Source organism: Leptidea sinapis, chromosome 28 (assembly GCF_905404315.1).
Source record: "Leptidea sinapis chromosome 28, ilLepSina1.1, whole genome shotgun sequence".
Classification (NCBI taxonomy): Eukaryota; Metazoa; Arthropoda; class Insecta; order Lepidoptera; family Pieridae; genus Leptidea; species Leptidea sinapis.
In genome coordinates, this window is record NC_066292.1 from 2110891 (window position 1) to 2134424 (window position 23534).

General features: G+C 33.5%; 1 protein-coding gene across 5 annotated transcripts in view; it reads left to right on the forward strand.

The window, feature by feature from the left end:
• Positions 1-8123: 8123 nt before the first annotated feature.
• LOC126973083 (endophilin-A) overlaps positions 8124-23534 on the forward strand; it is a 70784-nt gene continuing 55373 nt past the window's right edge. For 3 of the 5 annotated variants that reach the window (XM_050820215.1, XM_050820213.1, XM_050820214.1), the window contains exon 1: positions 8126-8382. The gene's annotated coding sequence lies outside the window, so the exon portion shown is untranslated. Of the gene's footprint in view, positions 8383-23534 lie in introns of all 5 variants that reach the window. The other 2 variants (XM_050820211.1, XM_050820216.1) reach the window with 2 other exon arrangements.

Here is a 23534-nt window from a genome sequence, read left to right on the forward strand (position 1 = left end):
TTCACTTGTTTTTTAAATAAAATATCGTCTACATCACGGCAAATTACATAATGATTTGAAAAAATCACATGTTGCCATTGCGCACCTGGCCGCACCTCCTCGCAGCCAGGTAAAAATACTAGCGGCCAAATTTTGATAGGCAACTTGGTAGATATATATTCTCCTAATTATAAATATACATAAAAATTTAGTTTTTAGCAAATAACCGATGAGCGCACTAATCCCGCAGTCGGATCTTAGACTATTACATGCGCCTGGTATGACTTATCAACTGAAAGAAGAGACACCTTGCAGGAAACGTTGATTTTGGATCAAAAAATATATATGGATATAGGTTTGATTGCCCTAATTACTAATTACGTACCAACTACTACTTGATACCCACATAAATAACTCTATATCGCAATAACTAAGTAAGGATATCCTCAACCAGAGACACAAAAGGCCTTGAGTATGACTTTCAATCTATACGTTTAAATTAAATTATTTTATGTGTCTGTCTGTAATATAATAAGGTTTTTTAAATTCTTGCACAGTCAAGAATAAAAAGATATTCAAGCTGCTTTATAAAAACGGAATTACCTTTTTTTAATGGTGACCAACTGTCTTTTGTATCTCCTAAGCTAATAAAAGTTAAGTTTGCAACTATTTTGAACTTGGCGGACCTTAGCCTCAGGGTGTAAAACACAATACGATAGGAGTCGCATTTCGCTAATTTCTAGTAAGTGTCAAAAAATTCATTATAAGGATATAACTAATAATACAACGAGTGATTAAAAAAAATAACTACTTCAGTGTATATAACTAACATACACAAATTATAACTATTTACAGTCATCATACCATTACTCAAGAATGCCCTTCATAAAAAACTAATCTATACTAATATTATAAAGCTGCAGTGTTTGTTTGTTTGTTTGAACGCGCTAATCTCTGGTACTACTGGTCCGATTTGAATGATTCTTTCAGTGTTGGGTAGTCCATTTATCGAGGAAGGCTATAGGCTGTTTTTTTTCAAAATTAGGGATCCGTAATAAAATTGCTATTTTGTAACACAAGGTGTAAAATCGAAAACCTATTTTTGCAAAACCTGCAAAAACTATTGACAATAGAACAAAATGATGTACAGGCTATAATATAGGCAATATTTTATTACTTATAAAACTATCGCGTGAATTATACTTTATATGGCAAAACAACGTTTGCCGGGTCAGCTAGTTTTACTACTTTATAATAATGAATGATAACTTCCAAAGATATATTTAGCTACCTTAAACTCGAATAATTTTATTAATTATGTTATTAATATAGTTCATAATCTGTAAAGAAAATATTTTGTTCAAATTTACCATTAAAAAAAAAATATTTTTGCTACTTGTACTATTACATATTCCTTGTTTCTATTGTTACTTGCTATTAGATATCATCAATAAGATCAAGTACCTACGGTAAAATTAGGAAAAACATTTTTTTAGACTTTTCGACATTTTACATATTTTATAACTTGCCCGACTTCGAATGTTGCAAGGTTCTGATAGATAGTTCTAATAATTTATTAATGTTTTCTGTATCACCACCTTCCATTCTTCCCGTCCAATCCCATTACATATGGAATGGATTTGTGCATAAAAATCCATTATGTAAGTACATCACGTATTGATCAATGGATTAAAGTGGAAAAAAAATCCGTCAATGGCTCTTTTCAATGAATTTAAGTGGACAAAGGGCGTATTTCGGAAGATATCTCAATACGTAAGCCAGGATTGATCCTGGAACTATATTGATAATTGTTGCCTTTTTTATGCATAAAGACTGTGAGAACAATAATGGATCGTGGATTACGAATTGAGACTCCTTCTGGAATACGGATAAGCCTTAGGAGATGATGCTGCTTAGCGTCAGTTGAGCCGTCTGCCAGTTCTTTTTTTTTAATATTCCCATACATAAGCCCTGCCTCAAGTCTTTGAATGTTCACGTTGTATCTGTGACGGAAATCTATATTTACCATAACAACCTGGCGGACATGATTGTAATTTGCAGGTCTTGAGATCGATAGAGGGTGGTCTTGAGGTAGGCAAAACATTAGTTTTGCATTAGCCCAATACAACAAGAAAAACTCACACTAATGATTTTGCTATTAAAATATTAATTGACGCCCACAAAAACATATCAAGCAGTTTTGCAAATATACTAAAATCACCTAATACACATAGAAAAACTATATCATTGAAATTATAACGTTAAAAATATCCAAAAAGGTTCACCGCATTAGATTTTATAACGCAGCAGATTGTAAAGGTATCATATTACATTCATCTTGCGGCAATGCTGAGACTTAAAAGCAAAATCAATACCTAACCAGTAACCACCTACATAATATTATGTTCATTGATTTAATATACACGTGTAAACTAATAAGAATATAATATCTTATCAGCAATAATACACAAACACTAGTAGAATCTTCCTGCTTTGTATTGGAAAAATTTGAAAATAGTTTATTACGATACAAGTGAGCTAAGTTGCTCAATCTACACGACGTTGTGGGTTGCAGTCTGAGCCGTAGGCGAGGGCGTAAATCAGCCGAGTGTCTAGTGAGCAAGTTGCTGACGAGTTTCATGCGCACTTTTTCAACACACTTGCGAGGAAAAACGAACATGTATTGGAAATGGCGCACAGGTTTTTTTTGCACACGCCAAATGTAAGGTGATTGTTGTTGACATATAGCCATACATCCTACTTCAAAATTATAATTTTTGTGATTTATGCATATATTTTATAACAAATTATTGATAATTAGTAATTTGATAATAATTAATGTTTTTTAGTCTTCATTAGGGATACATTTATTAATTCCAAAATGTAAATGGATGCCGATGAAAATCGGCATAGCACCTCTTTGTTGTTACAAATAAAACTGTTACTTACCCGGTTAATTTGAAAATGCTCTAAACACTCTAAAACATTTGTTGTGATTTTAAAGTGATAACCCTCACTTCTAGGATTAATACACAAATAATAAATTTTATGAACGATGCGGGACTCGAGCCCACCTCTGGCGTCCCTTGATTTAATTTTTTCTTCAATTTGCTAATATGCAGATATTGGAGTTGAGCTGGTTATCAACTGTAAAATAGATCCTGTAGATGAAGCCACAACCTGAGAGTTGAACAAGGCATACAAGATTTTATGACGATACGTCACTCGAACGGTTAGCTCAGTTGGGAGAGCACTGGCACGGAACGCCAGAGGTCGTGGGTTCGAGTGAGGGACTCGATCATCGTTCATATAATTTTGTTTTCAAATTTTATTTGTAAAAATGCTCTGTTTACTCTCATATATGATTTGCAGTTAGGTACTAACTTGTCTATGTGGGGATAATTCTATTATGCACTAGTGTGCGATATTATTATTATTCACGTGTGTATTATAATTCGGTTTATGGTCGTAAGAAAGATGCAATAAGGCTCACTTTACGAGCAAGTGTATTAAAATATTCTTTCGGGTTCCGTACCCGAAGCATAACCTACAGAGCCGTATTATTAAGACCGTTGTCTGTCCGTCTGTCTAACAGCGGGTTATATCTCATGAACTGCAAAAATGCGGTAGTTGACAAAGGACCATATTTGTCACCTGGTGTTTAATCACCGCCGCCCACATTATCTTGCAGCACGAGAGGAATCACAGGAATGTTGCCAACCTTTCAGAAAAGTGATTTTTTTCAAGGTAGCCTATCAGTAGTCGTATCATCCAATAAAGAAATTTTGATAAATCCCAGCTAAATACGTTATTTAATAAATATATGTATTTAATGAATATATATATTTGATCTGAAAAATTTATAACAATACCCTCAATCACCGTGTCCAAATTTATCTGAGTATCCTAGATCAATCTCCGACAAAAATAAAAATTTAATTACATCATTCGTTTTAATTCTGATTATTTTTTTGTTTATAAACAATGCATTGACTAGATTTATTTGAACAAAAAAATAATGACCATGATTTTATTAATCATTTCAATATTAACCTTTATATTATATACTTTTTTTATAAGAAAGACCCTGTTATTGGTATTACGTTATCTAGGTTTATGATTGTAAAACCTTTGGTTTTCTCCAAATTCAAGTTAAAATAAATCAATTGTAACAGTCTTGTTCTGTCGGGTTTCCAATATAAATAAATAAAAACTATAGTCTAAAATGTACAGTTTATTTGCGCGTTTTCTATTTGGATTGATGCGCTTCATAGCGCGTCACGCTAAACAATGTCTTGAATTTACACACATATGATTTTGTTTCGAATTAATTGCAGTATTCGCGAATAGATAGGATATCTATTTTGACTAGATACAATAATAATTGTAATTTAAATACGATAATCATTATACAGTATTATTACGTAGCCGATTGTTCGAGTGGCCCAGGGATGTATTAGCCCCGCGCGTTGGTACTGGGGTTGAACCTTGTCATATTTAACTTGCTGACGTCACAAGATGGCACCATTTGCCAATCTCTACGATATCGTGACGTCCGTTAATCAGATGGTTGCATTTACGCATAAGTCAGTGAATCTCTCCAGTACTTTTAGTAACAATAATCGATCGGAACCCACTACCTGACTTTAAAAAATCAAGATTCCCAAATGTTCACGGCATAAACACTGAGCAAAAATACTTAAACGGGCACGCACGGCGTATTGATTGAAATAGAAGTTCGTCTGGACATTTTAATCATTAACCCAGTTCATTTACTTCCAGACACTCTGGCCGCGGAGCGCGTACAGCATATTGAAATTGAAACAGAAAATAAACATTTAAGAGCATTTATCGTCAAGGTGAATGACGATCGTACGCGTACTTGCTATTTGATTTCACTTCTGTTGGAACATCTTTATTAGAAATGATCCTTCAGCCATAAATTTTTGGTCTACAATGGCTGTTAAAGGCATTCCTCTCAAATTTGGTTAATATTTTCATAACTGTAGAATTGAATTAAGCATCACTTGCAATTAAAAAAAACCGACAAGTGTGAGTTCCACCGAGGGTTCCGTAGGTACCAATTTGTAGGTACATATTTCTTTTAAGACCTGAGTATATCATTTAAATTTCAACTCGATATCTCAATGTGTTCCAAAGATAAAAGGTATTGACACACATACAGATGAACGGGCGGACAACAAAATGATCCTATAAGGGTTCAGTTTTGAGGCACGGAACCCTAAAACATAACATACTAGTGTAATTGATACAAAGCCCTCCAAACATTAATTAAGGCTCACGCTTGGCATTTTTAATTAAAGACAGTATTAAATTAGGTCATTCATTCACTTAATAGTGGTATTAAAATGTGATAATGACATACTAAAAGTAAATAAGTATAGAACGTATACATATTGTCTTTGCATTAATTTTCTATTCTGCAGGTTTGTACTGAAAAATCTAATGAGGTTCTCCTATAAGTACTTACTCATGATGGTTATTGTTTCTATTCTATAATTATCTATTAATTACAAAGTTCATTCCTTGCAACTACTTTTTAATGTCAATTAAACCACCACAACATTTTTAACAAATAGCACTCTGAGAGAGAAGAAACGGTGCAGTAAATTTTCCAGAACATTCTGCTTTGATCTCTTTTAATATTATTTCCATTGCATTATATAAGTTATTGATAAAGACAATCATAATCTAATCCCAGCCTGCCTCATTGTTTAGATAGTGTGCAGTTGACTTATAAGATTAACCACAGAGAAATAAATCTTTTATTTTATCAAATGAAACATGTCCAAACATAGGCTGGGACTTTAACTGTATACATTTTCCCTTAAAACTATTATGTATGCTGGTCCTTACCTAATATACCTCAGACACAAAACCAACAACTTTATTTTGTATAGCTTGTATGGGAATACTTTGATAGATGATATGATTACTCTTACTTAGAACAGATACCCTGCTTCCATAGTAATCAACTAAGATAAAAATGTAAACAAAGAAATCATATGCATTCCACTTATCTAACACTATCTTATCAGTAATTCAGTACAAATTCACCTAAGTTTTTAAATCATCCATTATGCTACACAAAAATGGACATAATCTGTTAGAGTGGCCTGATTAGATTCAACAAAATATAATTTTTTGCCCTCAAATTTACTTATCAAATAAAAGGGTAAGGGCAAAGGTATCTTCAAGAACTGTGTTCTGCATTTTCACTATCCAGGTAGATGGGCAGTAATAATCAATTACCATTAGATGTAATTCATGCTAATATTCTCAATTTTGGCTTCTACCATTAAGGCTGATGATGCAAAAACCTTTTTAGTTAAATATGTAATGTTTCAAAAAGTACTAACAACAAAAAAGAAATATTGTGCAAACAATATGTATATTTAATATTTATTAGTCTTCAAATTTGATAGAAGTAAAATGAATTGCTACTGTTGATTCAACTCAATTATATATTTCAAATATGAGAGATGTCCTGAACATTTTTATTAAGGTAAAGTATTACTCACATGTGTGGTGGAAGCAGTGTGTATTAGTGGTGTTGGCTCAAATATACAAACTTCCGCACCATAGGCAGCAGCAATCTTTCCCGTGTCTGTGCTGCAGTCAAGTGAGCTAATACGAATGTAACCATGTATTGCTCCAGGAATTATTTGAACACGCTCAAAATTTGATGCCAATATTACTATATTACACCCTGCAGCATAAGCCTAAAATTTATAGAATTATAAATAAAAATTTACACAGATATAAGTAATGTTTTGTTTTGCTTTTGCATGTTAATTGAACACTAAAATCAATAAAGGCATCTTATCAAGATAACAACATGATGAAGATGTTATAGACTGTTGTAAAACACTCCAAGGTAAACATATCTCACACAACAAATAAGTATAGCAAAATAGCAATTTAAATATTTATGGAATGCAAATTTGTGTTCAAGGATATTCTTTTTACAGATTTCTGTATGGAATATATTCTGAATAGTCTTTTCAATGCATAATCCACATAGTTACTACTTTTATTCTCTCATTATATACTTTAACTTTATTACAGTTCATTTATTACTTAGAGGATTATTTAAGGAGAAGTTTATTTTAAGATAAATTATTTCATTTCAATTTAAATGAAAATCAATTTGTACAAGCTAAGTAGAAATATAAACATTTTTTGAAAATACTCACAGTAAATGGTATTCCTTCTACAGAACCAACAGCAAAACATTGATCTCCTGAATTACAGGCACCACTTAGTACTTGATGACAGTTCATTTTGAGCTTATTTTATCACAAACTTTTAAACTGTTTAACAATATAATAACTGATTTTTATAAGAAATGGATACATTTTCACAATTAATTAATTATCATAATTTCTAAATTTATTGAAAGCAAAAATCTATACAATCAGTAATTTCCCGAATAATTCTGATTTCTGTGACACCACACACTGAACGTAAAATAATGACGTATTACGTCACTTAAACTAGGTATATTGTATAACGTCAATTTGTCAGTACTCTCCTGACTCAGTACGGACTCTGTAAGATAAAAATGGTGCTTCATGACCTATAAGTATACAACGTGAACCAGAAAGGGTATAACATCATTTCTGACTTCACATAGTCATTAGAGATGACCTAAGGAATGTCTGGTTTAAAGCATAGTAAACCCATTTAGTTTCATCCGTGTATAATATTACATAAAATAAAAAGTAAATATTATATAGACACCTAATACAGTCTCCCGTACAAGCCTTTAGGTGCTTATGAATGAATATTCTCCCATTGTAAGTAGTTTGACAAACAATATTGAATGTTACTGAAGGATTTTTTCATTTGGACGTAGTTAGACACTAAGAGGGTATGAGAAGCCTTTCTTAGCGTGACAGAGGTAAAGAATGTATTTGGCCACCTTCTTCGTTCCGATTTTTTTATTGGCATAGTCACCTAGTCATAGTCTAGTCAGTAAGCCAATCCACACTGTACTTGATCTTAGGTGTTTCATCAAATATTTTTTGACAGATGACAGATGTGAGCTGACAATTATTACCAAATGGTTTCAGAATTCAGATGACAGTCTGTCATCATTACAGATGTCAGATTTATGCGAATTGCGAATCTAAACGTTGAAAATTCCTTAGAAATTGGCTAGCTAAACTTCGATAACACTATAATAACCGTTTGGCGTTTACTTTATTGATAACACTTACAACTAATAATCTTTTGTTTTCTTATTGACTGAAATTTATAAGTTGATTCAGTGACTGTGGACCAAATCTAAGTGTGTGTTTCTATAGACACTGCAATTCTTAAATTTCTGTATTTACAAACGGATACACCCAAGTTTCAAGTAGCTAAGAATAAAAACCGGTAAGATTTTAAATATTTTGCTTTGTGCCATATTTTGCCCCTTATTAACCTATTAGAGAACAGCCTGTACTATTCTTAGCTGGTGGTCATCACATACTACTCAACATTAGGTGATTAGAAACCTGTGCTATACTTCAAATCTTATTTAAAAAAACTATATAATGAATAGCACTGGTAGCTTTAAGTGTGAAAACAATATACTTGATGCCTAATTAGCTATTATTAGACTGTTCAGCTAATTCTGTACAAAGGAACACAGTGAAAGTAGAGGTTGTTTATATACAATTTTTTTTAAGTATTTGAAGTAGGTCCCTGGTTTTGTTATTCATTGTTTAAAATTATATCAATGTATGTTCATTGGGTATGAGAACAACTAAGATTTTGTTAGTAAGATATTAAGTAGGTAATTTTTTTATCAAGCAATATTCAACTTATTTTTTGATCTAAATAAGTAAATTCAGATTGTAATTTTTATGTTTTTCAGTAATAATTAATCATTGCACTACCTTGGTGTACTTAATTTTGATATTGTCAACTCTGTGTAGATCAGGGATTTAAAGAAGAACCTCAGACTCTTATCAAAACATAAATCCTATCTCTATCTTTTTTATCCCTTTACTATTAATGAGGGTAGATTTATAACCTTACTCATCCCTAGAATCAATTTTGATTATGTCAACCCCTGGGAAACTGATTTGGATTTCAAATGTTGAATTTTTGGAACAACAAAACACTTTGGGAATCCCTGGTGTAGATAAAAAAATGTTCTTACAATTAAGTTGCTTATCATTTTGATTATCATTGTAAAGTTATTGTTTTAAAACATGTTCATTGTAAAACAATGATAATATTAATATACACAATAACAACACAATCATATGATTCATTATCAAAGAACACACATTTTTGTCATCAAGTTCTGCTTTTTCATTAATTGTGATAATGGATACACAGATCTGTCTTCCTGTTTCCAAATCTAATTATTCTTGACAGACCTTAACTGTGTCTAATTGAGGCTGATAATAATACTGTGAATTCACCCATACCCAAAATCCATGTTAATGAATTTGAACTTTATTGTGCTTTGAATTGCTCACATTGGCTACCTATTTTAGCCTGTACATTCATTAAACATTTTTATCTTAATCTTCATAATGAGTAATACAAAGTGTTCTTGTATTATTTCTTCAATGTAGTATGCTGTTTACTAAATGTTTTTGAATGCTCATTCATTCAGTGGAAGTTATTTCTGTGCATGGCTGGGATTTTTGCTTTGAGGGGTTTGAGTGAGTGCCATTAGATTTAGCCCTGTGGGGCTTAATTCTAAAAACAGTTTTCTTCTTTGTATTTGTTATTGTACAGTCAACTGCAAAAGGTTGTGATAATTATAGTTCCTTGACACATTGAACACCTAGAGCCTCAGTTCTAATATATTTAAAAAACCATGTGTATATTATAGGTTAGGTAAGTGAGCTTCAATTTTTTTTTATGACATTGAGGGACGAGACCAGCAGGATGCTCAGTTGATAGTAATTGATACACCCTGATTCTTGAAAAACCCCAAAATTTAGTGACACCTTATGACATAAGATGTTAAGTATCATTTGCCCAGTAATTTTACTAACTTTGGTGGCCTTCCTTGGAAACACAATAATGCTTACACATTACTGGTTCACTGCAGGAAAAGGTGCCGTTGTGGTACCCATAATCTAGCCGGCATCCGTTGCAAAGGCCTACCACTGGTAAAGTACTAGTCTGGTATGCATCCTTTCAACCTTTAATTCTAATTGCAGACACTCTCTGCATAATAAAGATCATTTGGTGTTCTCTTATGCAGTGCCCAGTGTCTCTGGCTGTGTTTGTTGGTAGGTTGAAGTAAGACTTCCCTGTACTCCTGACAAATCCCTTTTTTTTCACAGTATTGCTCTCCAACTTATTAGAATGTTTAAAAATAGGTTATTTAAATAGGGTCATGACGTAACAATCAGTATTGATCTGTTGTAAGTTTTACATTTAGATTGGATATTACTATACTGCCTTTGAAAAATAAAATTTAATGCTAGCTAAAATAGGTGTTTAACATTTAAAACTGTTGGTCTTTCTATATGAAATAAATAAAAAAAACATATGATTTGAAAGATGAAGCTGCATTTTGATACAGAGGAACTTGAGTTTGAACTAATGCCTACTATTTGTGTCAATAACATTCATATAACATACAGATACTGGTTAATTGTCAGCTTGATAATTTTTCCTATCATCACTCTAAAGGTTAATTGCAAAATGCACTCTGCATGGAATGAAGAACCAAAACCGCTCTGTTAAAACTTTGTATTTGTTATTGAGTTAAGTAATTTACTGTAAAATATTACCTATATTAATAAAAGGTGCGGGCTTTATTAACTACTAGTAGTTTCCTGTAGTATTCGCAATATATAGTATAAGTATTTCTGTAAGTACTTATATTATTTATTTTGGTAAACTTTGCTCTGACTAATCACACTCCCTTGCCACCTTGGTCCAACTATACACGAATGAATATAACTAGTTTGACGGCTCAATCTGATTCAATACTAACAAAATAAATTGTTCAGTTCTCCTCAAGAAATCATCGAATTATAAAAAAGGTTGATTTCAGCTAGGGAAATGTGACACAACCATGACGATGAGAAGCCCTTAATGAGAGTGCCAGTTATTTGTTTTGTACTGTATAATCGAATACTGAGCCGATAGGAATAATACTTATGCTATAAGATGCAGTGTGTTTCAGAGAAGGTTTCAGTATATAATATGTTGGTGATTACTAATCTGAAACCTATATTTGTTTGCCAAAAGAAATACGTATAAATTCTTATATACAAATACACGAATCACATTTAATACATATGACAATTTGGATGCATGGTACATATTATATTATGGCAAAACAATGTTTGCCAGGCCAGCACTTGTACATATTATGTATGTAAAACTTTTAAGTATAATTAGAATTCTGCAAAATTAATGTGTTTGTTGTTATGCTAGGTATAGTAAAGGTTGTCATTTTATCAATATGTTATGTTTTTAAAGTGATAACCCTCACTTCTAAGATTAATAAGCTCATAAATGAGCACTGGCACGGAACACCGGAGGTCGTGGGTTCGAATCCCGCATTTCATAAAATTTTGTTTTTCAAATTTTTCTTTATTTGTGTATTAATCCTAGAAGTGAGGGTTATCACTTTAAAATCAAAACATATTGTTTAGATTTACAAGAGCGACATCTCAAGTCAATTTTCTAATATGCAAATATTGGGGTTGAGCAGGTTATCAACTGTAAAGTAGATCCTGTAGATGAAGCCACAACCTGAGAGTTGAACAAAGCAAACAGAATTTTATAACGAGGTGGTACTCGAACGGTTAGCTCAGTTAGTTATAGCACCGGCACGGAACGCCGGAATTCGTGGGTTCGAATCCCGCATCGTTCATAAAATTTTGTTTTTCAAATTTTATTTATTAGTGTTGTCATTTAATTTCATATAATGACACGTCGTTACGCATGCTCTCCAATAAAAATATTTATAATATACTAACTGACCAGACAGACGTTGTTCTGTACATAATAAACAAAATACTGTTTTTTATTAATTTGTCAATAATATTTCATAACATCAAGAATTATTTTGTAAACTCCCTGTTGTTATGATGAAATTCTTTCACAGCAGAACTATCAAACCATGCGTCTATAAATTCTATATTCTAAGTGCATACAAAACAAATATAGGTAAGAAAAATAATTATGGATTCCAAATCGAAATAATAATTATCCTATTTCTCAAGTTGGACTAAACTGCACTCCATGAAATAATCCCCATTGAAATACGTCCATTAGTTTTGGAGGTCACTGGAAACAAACATCGGGACACTGGATTTATATATATTACTAGCTGACCCGACAGACGTTGTTCTGTAGATAATAGATTAAATACAGTTTTTTATTAATTTCAATAATATTTCACAATATTAAGAATTATTTCGTAAAAAATGCTCCCTGTTGTTATAATGAAACTGTTTCATAGTGTATGTAATAATAAATTCTCTCATAGAATATATATCCATGCAAAGCAAATATTGAAAATAAAAATAATTATGTGTCCCAAATCTAAATAAAAACTATCCTATCTCTCAAGATGGACTAAGCTGCACTTCATGAAGTAGTCCCCATTAAAATCCGTTCATTGCTTTAGGAGTTCATTGGATACAAACATCAGGACACTGGATTTATATACATTAAGATTCACGCGTACCTATAAGCCGCAACAACATTGTATAAATAGCCTTATTTATAAACACCATCAATGAATTGTAAGCTTAGCGGCACGTCGCGTCCCGGGGGTCCGTCTATTCATACATTTAAACTATTTATAACGCCTGCCGAGTCAGCCTTTCACTTAACGCCCAACTTCATAATAATGTGTCCGCTCTTTTGAGATGCTTGTTAATAAACAAGAACTTTATTAAAAGGGACGGTGACCGTGGCTGTTTGTCTATGTTCTGTAGCGAAATGACAGCTTAATTATCTTGAGCTAAATTCACAGACGCCATTCAGCGAACTTAAATGCTATGTCGCTAAATAAAATACTCTGAGATTGAAATGAAGTAGCAAACGCGTGAGGATTTATTTTATTTTACCAGATTAACCAGAGTAAAAAAAGAGTATCACGAGACTCGTGCTAGCATTTGGCGAGTCAACATCTCCTGAGGATGCCTCGTGTAGAGGCGAATCACGTGTCGAATTGGTTGAAGACGAATCTTAGCGGAATTTACACTCAAGAAGGCTCACAACATTGGAATAATTATGCATTTCCGCAAAATAACGCCTAATTCAATAAATTATTTCAACTGGTTGAACGGACAGACTTTGATTTATCCAGTGGGAGGCTCCTTTGCACCGGATGCCGGCTAGATTATGGGTACCACAACGGCGCCTGTTTCTGCCGTGAAGCAGTAAAGTGTAAGCATTACTGTGCTTCGGTCTGAAGGGCGCCGTAGCTAGTGAAATGACACTTGATATATTCTTATGTCTCAAGGTGACGAGCGCAGTTGTAGTGACTCAGAATTTTTGAGTTTTTCAATAATATTGAGCGGAACTGCATTGTAATGGGCAGGGCGTATCAATTACCATCAGCCGAACGTCCTGCTCGTCTCGTCCCTTATTTTCATAAAAAAATCCAAATAAAAAAGAAATTAGGGATACTACTTCATGAAAATGGAAGCTAGCTCCTAGCTCAGGCAGATCTTTAAAAGTAGACTGCGCTACGGTACTACGGTATCATTAAAAAAGTTAAGAAACCACGAGGCATCAAATCAATCTTCATAAAGTTAATATGGCATGGGGTGTGCGTCAGTTTGTGATTGTCTCATATATTTGAAGGAAAAAATAATTGGATGGACACATAATTGTTTTTCTTTATTTATGCATAAGCATAATATAAAAAAACTATTTTTAAAAAAACCGACTTAAAAATCTGAAAAGCATCAAATAACTAAAAATTGTATTTAAAACACCTCTTATCACAGTTTTATTTTTTATTTTTAGTGTCAGTTAATAATAATAATGTATAATCAATCGGAATGAAAACTCCTAAAAAAGCCGTACACATATAAAACAATTATATCATCCACGTAGACAACAGTTATCATTAAAAATGTTCATAAAATGAAAACTACTGGGCCAAACTATGTAAATATATTTTTATGGGACCAAATGGCATCTAACTAAATCTAATCCGCATCTAACTAAAGAAGACTTACGTAAATCGGATCATAAATCTCAGAGTAATCGGTGTACAAACATAAAATCGAATCGAATTGAGAACCTCCTCCTTTTTGAAGTCGGTTAAAAATGTAGCTAAATATATGGTTAAAGGTATAATAAGGCTTTGAACGATAAGGAAATACTGGTCATATATTAAACACATACTTACATCGATATCGAACCTTAATCAACGTGTAGGTTTATAGTGTGGATTGTGGTCCGAACTAAACTTGGGTCGAAACAAGAACGGAACTAGTAAAGTTGCAACCACAAAATACTACTCGACTTCCGCGCGTGTGTTATTCTATAGGATCAAGTCTGAATAACGTTTGAAGGTTCGTATTCCTGAAGACGTCTTACGGCCCTTCCCAATAATCAGTCTATCTCCGGTTGAGGCCTACTTGAGATAAAAAATCGTAACTATCGTTGACTTTTCTGTCCCTATAAACTTAGCGACGGTAACTCATCTTATCCATACACGCTGTCTGTCAATGGGACGACGTATAGCTTACCAGTGATAGAAGTTTGTATGGAAATTGCAATTCACGCGTCCCAATATAAGGCGATAAGAACGACTTATCGGGTATATTGGGACAGCTTCAGATTATTGACAGCTACTTACTGACAGTAGAAGGTAGTAATTTATCTCTATCTGTAGATAGTATATTGGGAACGGCCGTTAATCCGTAATGTGTGATTAGGTTTATTTTCTCAGACAAAATACGCTTGATCAAGTATTACGTATCGAGAGGCCTTCTAGACTTTAGTTTGTCAGACTTGCAAAAATCACATTCAATGAAAAAACCTAAGTAGACGAATATAATGACGACCCATATAGCCCAGTGGTTAGTGACCCTGCCTAATGCGCTAGAGATCCCGGGTTCGAATCCCGTTAGGTGCAAACATTAATATGATAAATATGGATGTTTGTTTCCGAATCATGGATGTTTATATGTATATGTATATTGTATTAAATATATCGTTGTCTTGTACCCATAGTACAAGCTATACCTAGTTAAAGGCAAGATAATTTGTGTCAATATTATATTATAATCTTCAATAAACATTAATCTTAATATAAAATGATTCACATAGTGTGCATTTTTACAACAATATAAATGCTGAATTTTCGCAAACACATCGCCACTTAAAATGTAATGTCGAGTTCAAGAATGTCATCACAATTAGCGCATTGAATGCTATATTTTATGTACCTATATACCTCATAATAGCTGTTCATATTTTTTACGCGATATGACATACTATTACTCAACGACTTATCAGTCACATAATCAGATATTATCACTACTATAGGCATATGATACCGCTTAATATCTGCTCGTTTCACCAATTATAACCAATTTCCGGACGACCGAGCCTTGGTCGGATTTTGATGAATGTACTAAACTTGAACAAAAAAAACAAATAGGACATCTGGATTCGAACCGGAGTCTTCTGCTTTCAGGATCACCCAATGTCCCATCTGAACTGTAACAGTTTTGTTATTGTAGCAGTTTCTCATTAAAAGGCGGATAAAACTAATTTTTTTTAAAATTTAAACTAGCTAGATCGATTTCTCGTCCCCGAACCTACCTGTACACTAAATTACATTAAAATCGTTGGAGCCGTTTCCGAAATTCAGATTATATTTAAACAAGAATTGCTCGTTTAAAGATATACTCTTAGAATATACTAACATATAGTCGACCTGACAGCCCGATAATGCTAGTTCAATTTTGTTTTGTCTTTGTGTGCGTTATTAAGTGTTTTAATATTCTAAATACTGACCCCCTTATTCATAATGGTCCGCTAACTTTAAAAAGCCGCTAAGGAGTGTTTTTTCTCATTCTGACTTAGGTCAATAGAAGAAGACAGAGTGAGAATTAGCAATGCTTTAAGTTAGCAGACTATTATGAATAAGGGGGATAGGGTTATTAGGGGATAATGTCAAGCGTGGCTGACTGCTTACGACTTGTCAATCAAAATCAGTTACAGTAACGATTGATTCACTTTCCTTTAATATATTGTATCTTGTGTATCTCCGTTAGAAATGTTCTTCTCTCTCGCACGCTGTCTGTATATATTGTAAGTCTATCATTATTATCTACAATTCAAAAACGGTGTGTGGCCAATTGACAGTAGGTGGTGTAATCCTACCCGAACCAGCGTAACATTATCTACATAGCGGAGCGTGACGGCTCGATCTCGTTCAATAAGTACCCGCAAAATAAAGCGTACCTAAACAAGTACTTACTTAATATTCGCCAATTGTTTAGAAAAAGATTTTGCCTCTTTGTATTAGATACAATAAATATCCGTAAATCGGCGCCTGATCTAAATATTTATTCGAGTTTCTTGACACCGTTGGCTCGAGTTACCAGGGTCGCAGAACTTGTAAGAAGACATTAAATGTTACTGTCCTAAATGTGTGTCCTGGTTCACGGGCTCAGGGGTCGGCAGACAGGCGGGCGCCGACTTTGACGTAACGCCTACGATTTTATATCGAATGTTGTACGTGTTGGCTCAGACTGATCTGTGGCCAATTTTCATGCTTTGTAGACCAATTATTATAATAGGTCATCGTATCATTAATTTATAGATATAGGTTAGTAAAGCGAAATATTAGGAATCATCGCATTATATAGCGGACATGAATAAGTGTGGATTGTACAGATTTTATTTATTTATTTGATTTAGTACCATTTTGTACACAAAAATAAAAATCCTACAGTACATTGGCAAGTAATTACGCTTAAATAATATTGTATTATATGCTGTTTACCTCCTATAAATTAAAGTAACTTAAAAAAAAACGGTTTACATATACTAAATAAGGAAGTTAAAAGTTTGTATGGCTGAGAATATTCATTTATGTACATTTTGATTGTGTTTTGTGGTTACGTGGCAATCTAATAATCGAAGTAGTTTTTATACATCATTTTAACAAACGCTATTCTATTAAAGTAGTGTAGACGATCACATATATTTAAAAAAAAAACGCTTATTTTAATATAACGAATATTTAGGTATGAGGGGTCGCCCATGTAGATGTCGATCTGAATGAAACTATCAGTGAATGTTACGTGGAGCTTGCAACAATACATCAGTAAAAACCGAATTTCTATCGGGCTAGCCGTTTATGTCATTAACGTGCACAAAGAGACAAACTAAAAACAAGAAATTGTAAAAACAATTTTTTAGACCTAGTGTATTTCTATTTTTTTTATATTTTATGTACAGTCACGGCAGTCCAATACTTAGATGGATAATACAAATGCATTTTTTTAAATGAAAATAAGGGACGAGACGAGCAGGACGTTCAGCTGATGGTAATTGATGCGCCCTGCCCATTACAATGCAGTGCCGCTCAAGATTCTTGATAAACCCCAAAAATACTCAGCGGCACTAATACTGCGCTCGTCACCTTGAGACATAAGATGTTAAGTCTCATTTGCCCAGTAATTTCACTAGCTAGAAACACAGTAATGTTTACACATTACTGCTTCACCGCGAAAATAGGCGCCGTTGTGGTACCCATAATCTAGCCGGCATCCTGTGCAAAGGAGCCTCTCAGTTGGAATTTTAAGTTAAATTTATAAGTCATCGGTCATTAGCCCATTTAAGTTTCGATCTCCTCTCTAAATATATAAGAATCCTATAACATTAAAATGTCATAAGATCGCGTATCAAAAATAGATTTACTAGCCTTTATGACTCTGGATATTAGTTTACTATTCAGCCATTTTAACGATCGCTGCGCACAAAAGAGGATCTTATTGAAAAGGATTCCGCTCTAATGGGATATATGCCTGTTAGGTTTCTTCCGCAGAATGACTATGTTTTAGACAATAGAATGTCTCCACGGGCGCGACTAAATGAAATTAATAAAGCTTAATAGAACTCCAGGCCCCTGCAAACAATTGTAAATTCATGTACAATGTTTATAAGGTTGTTTATTGAAGACTCGTGTCGAATAGCGTGCAACCTGTTCCTTTTCTTTCCAGCGGGAATTTCGCAAAGTTAGATTACGAATGAAATTCAGGGATAGTGCTACTACATACTAGTGAAGTATTACCTCCTGTTTTAACTTTAAGGAACATAAAGGAAAGTAAAATTAATTGGCATTCCATAAACCACTGGAGTTTGCACTCCATGACGTACTTTCTACATTGCGATTTACAACAAAAAATAATTTTATGATATTAAAAAAAAATTACTAAATAAAAAAAATAAGTAACTGTACGTTCCGTGTAATCGGCTGGCTAGAGTTAAGGCTCCTTAATAGGTCTAGGTAAATTTTACAAAAAAATACCACAAAATACTAGGACTCACTGAGCACAAATTAATGAAATATATTAAAGCTTCTTTGAAAAATCGGATTATAGTACTGTAGATTATGTATAGGACGAATGATGTATGGTTCTTGTCTGCTTGATGCCATACCCATGCTTTAAATTCTCAATTAAAGATTCTGAAACAGTTTGCTTATTACCAACATTAAAACACCCAATGTCGTAATAACCATTACATCATCGAAACGAGTGTTGTAATGTTGTACTGAATTTCATAACAACACTCCTTGGTTTTTTTTTCGATCCCTTCATGCGCAAAGAGTTTCAACATACAGCCACATTCTTACTGCTCGATGCGTGAAATCTGTATGAATTTCAAAAAAAGAACATTTTCGTTTACGCGCGTTCCACACTACCAGAACGTGGCGCGCCGTAAAAAAAAGCCACATTCGTCTTTTAATACCCCTTATTACACAACAGTTGCATAAATAACTATTATTATTTTATTAAATAGGCAAAGTTGTTATATGATTTAAAAGATGGACTGGTATTTTCTTATCACTTCTTCTCCCCACCTCAACGCCTCTTTACGAAATGATGTAGCTGCATGATGTTTACCAGGTGTTGTTGCAGTATGTTATCTTATTATGACCCTCTATGGTAATGTTTATATCTAATATATAAAATTCTCGTGTCATGGTGTTAAACATTGAACTCCTCCGAAACGGCTTGACCGATTCTCATGAAATTTTGAGTGTCGGACAACATTTATTTTTCATCCCCCTAAATGTTAATGGTAGTCCACACGATTTTTTTTTTAAATTTTTTTGACTTTTTTTTATTATAATTAATTATCAAATTTTCACCCATCTACGATCAACAGTTACTTTTGTATCGCGATTTTAATATCGGCAATACAACGTTTGCTGGGTCAGCTAGTAATATATATATATATATATATATATTACGCGACACGCTGTTTGTCCGCGATGGACTCCTAAATTTATGTACGGATTTTAATGGGGATTACTTCATGGAGTGCAGTTTAGTCCAACTTGAGAGATAGGATAGTTTTTATGTCGATTTGGGACCCATAATTATCTTTATTTTCAATATTTGTTTTGTATGGACATAGTCTATATCAGAGAATTTAGTGACGCACGGTTTGACAGTTCCAATATGAAACAATTTCACTATAACAACAGGGAGCATTTTTTACGAAATAATTCTTGATGTTTTGAAATATTATTCGCAAATTTCTATAAAACAGTATTTTTTTATTATCTACAGGACAACGTCTGTCGGGTCAGCTAGTATCTCTATAATAATAGATGATTAATGCAACTTCATCCACGTTTATAATACTTGTAATTTCCCTCAATAGAAAAAACCCTAAGTATTCTGAAATTAGATATCTTTATTAAAATAACAAATCAGGATAAAAATGGAGTAACGAGAGGCGGACGTTTAGTTGTCGTTTATGGTGATGAATGGTTGTTATACGCTGTCTGTATTAAACGCTTTTAATTGGGAGCCGTGTCCCTAGTGCACTGATGATTTATTGCACTGTAACTTGTCACAGAGCATGTGATATATAATGAGGTGATCCCAGTCGTGAACCTTGTTACTGCCGTATAACTTGGATAAGAATATAAAGTATTTATGTGTTGTATAAAAAAGCTTTGGATTGATTACTTTACTTGTTATGTGAAACCTGGCTTTTTGCCAAACTTTATGATTCAATGTTGTGAACCCCGTAGGTTCTGCGATGAACTCCTAAACTACTTAAACTTGGGAGAAAGTTTTTTTTTTTATTTCAATAAGGGACGATGGGAACAGGACGTTCAGCTGATGGTAATTGATACGCCCATTACAATGCAGTGCCGGTCAGGATTCTTGAAAAACCCAAACATTCTGAGCGGCACTACAATTGCGCTCGTCTCCTTGAGTCATAAGATGTTGAGTCTCATTTGCCCAGTAACTTCACTAGCTACGGCGCCCTTCAGACCGAAACACAGTAATGTTTAGACATTATCTATTTTTTCACGGCACGAATAGACGCCGTTGTGGTACCCATAATCTAGCCGGCATCCTGTGCAAAGGAGCCTCCCACTGATAAATACTGGCAAGTAAAGAAGGTTAATTTTAATTTCAAATATTATTTCTGTATGAATTATTCTATGATATAAATTTTTGACGCACAGTTCGACAGATCGCCTGTGTCATTATTTTATTACAAGAACAAGGAATACCGAAACAATTATTGTTAAAGATTGAACTTTTACAAATTTCGATAAAAGGTTTAAAGATTTTAAAAAGCATGCATTGCATGTGCATTTCTTTTAAAGATATATATATCCCCCACTTTATTTAGTTTATTTTTATTTGATACTCGGGATGAATGGCTGGATTTCCTTCCGCTGACTTATAGTGTTTGAAAGAGGACTAGCAATAGCATGTTGACAGCACTGCCACTATGTACTAGGTAAGTTTGCCGGACTGATTGCTGGACTATCAAAGATATTGCAAACTTCATTCTCATTGGCGAATGCTACACGTTCGATATTCATCGATATATCTGGATCTCAATCCAGGATCACGATATTTATCGAGTGTGTATCGTCAATATCGTCAAAAAATATAGAGCGTCTAGTCTCTGGTCGATATTATCGTGTGACGTGTCAATACCAATCCTGTTGGCGATGGAGGAGGACGCGCTGAACCAGTCTGTGACCTCCGCCGGAACACTTACGAGCGAACAATTGTGTTTGTAACAATTATTTATAGTATATAACCATCTATTTCTTCGATCATTTTGTAAACGAACGTCAATTTATCTCTGTCTTGAAGCCAATATTTTGCTAATGCTAATATAATATGGATATCAATACAAGCCTTTTTATATTGAAACTCATTGCAATAATCACAATGCACGTCTTTGGTGAATTAAATTTATCACCAAACTGGTGCGATCTGTATCGAACGTAGTATAGACTCGATAAATTTCGAGTGACTAATATCAAGCGTGTAGCACTTAATCCCATTGATGTGACGATTAGGCTGAAAGTGTGTCATTTAGCAGGTCCGTATAAATATGCGGGCGGTAATAAATGTATGAAAATCCATTATTAAGTAAGTAATGTGGCTTAGGGCAGAAAAGTTAGTGAATGTTTTTCATTTCTTTTGTATTTTGATATTTAATATTTTGACGGATAAGGATATGGGCTAGTTATACTTTATATAGACCAGGGTCGATAATTTTTGAAACCAAAAAAAATTTTTATCGGTTTATCTCGATTTCCGGCAAAACTACAAGTCCTATGGCAAAAAGTTAATTGGCAAAGTTGTAGGTAATAAAGAGATCTACAACTTTTGTAATAACCCTTTTTTTATCTCTATACTTTTAACATCTTTTTCGAAGATATAAATAACAAATCAAAAACTTGGTTTTTTGAATTTTTCACCTAAATTTTGAGGTTATGTGAAAAAAGTGTTATTACAAAAGTTGTAGATCTCTTTATTACCTACAACTAACTTTTTGCCATAGGACTTGTAGTTTTGCCGGAAATCGAGATAAACCGTTTTTTACCCTAAAACACCCCCCTTTTTCCACTTCCCGACCTCAGATATCCCGTAATTTATTTTTCCTTTAATTTTTGTTATATTCTCCTCCTATTCCAATGGGTTTCATCCTACTATTATTTTGTTTCACTTTTTATAATTTTCAAAGGCTTCGACACTGGTCTAATATACAAACTGTGTGATTTGATTAACTACTTTCCTGATCAGTCCTCTGGTTATTCTTCTATTATAAGTCCTTGCAATTTTTTCAGTTGATTTTAAAGCCAACAGTGTTTTACAGACAGGCAGATAAGAACATCACCTGTGCATATGTTACTAATAATCCTAATAATTACAATTTTGTAACTACAGCTTTCATAATGTAAATCTACTTGACTTTGATTGTTACTTTAAATGTCCTTCATTATAATAATTTCCTCTTATACATTTTAAATAAGTCTTGGCACTTTTAAAAAATATGTATTTTAAAAATATTATTATATTTATTAACTAGGTTACACATACTAGCTAATAAGTCTTTAATTAGCCTTATTTGTAATAAAGAATATTTGAAATTGTAAATTGAAAAGATGGGAACAATTTAGAATCCAAGTAAGATGAAACACTTTTACTTATTCACTAAATATAATTATGACTATTATTATTTTGAGCTACGTTGAAATCCTCCTGAAATTTATTGCATTCGCCATTTTAAAAAAGCCTCAAGTTTTATGAGTGTGCAAATAGAATATTTTCAATGGGTATTTATATTTAGTCATACTAATGTAAATGCTGCATCGCGATCGTGAAGGGAGTGTAACAGTGCTCTTCGGATTGGCACCGTCTGTGTGCGACCGGCGCGCGCAATACCTTACTTCGATCCGTTATTCGGGCATTTAAATGAACCGCCAATGCCAGGTCACTTACCACTTACAGAACTAGGCTACTGACATTTATTTATTATATTTATTTTTTAAATTGTACGGCTAACAGGAAGAATGCCAAATAAAATTGGAAAACATACGAACGATGCGGGACTCGAACGAACGACCTCTCGCGTTCCGTACGAGTGCTCTTCCAACTGAGTTGAGTTCGAGTGACGTTTCTGCATAAAATCTTGTATGCTTTGTTAAACTCTCAGGTTGTGGCTTCATCTACAGGATCTACTTTGCAGTTGATAACCTGCTCAACCCCAGAATTTGCATATTAGGAAATTGACTTGAGCTTGTGTTGCTTTTGAAAATCTAAACAGAACAGATCGAAACTGAGGTCGAGGGTTCGAGTCCCGCATCGTTAGTAAAATTTTGTTTTCATATTTTATGTGTTTATTAATCATAGAAGTGAGGGTTATCACTTTAAAAACGTAACAAATTGTTTAGAACTAATGACTACTACTCTTCGTATCTATTGTATCCCAAGGATATACAGGTGTAATAGTTAAGTGTGACCACGACCAGGCATAATATCCGTAACTATGAAACATAACGAAAAACTTTAAACTGA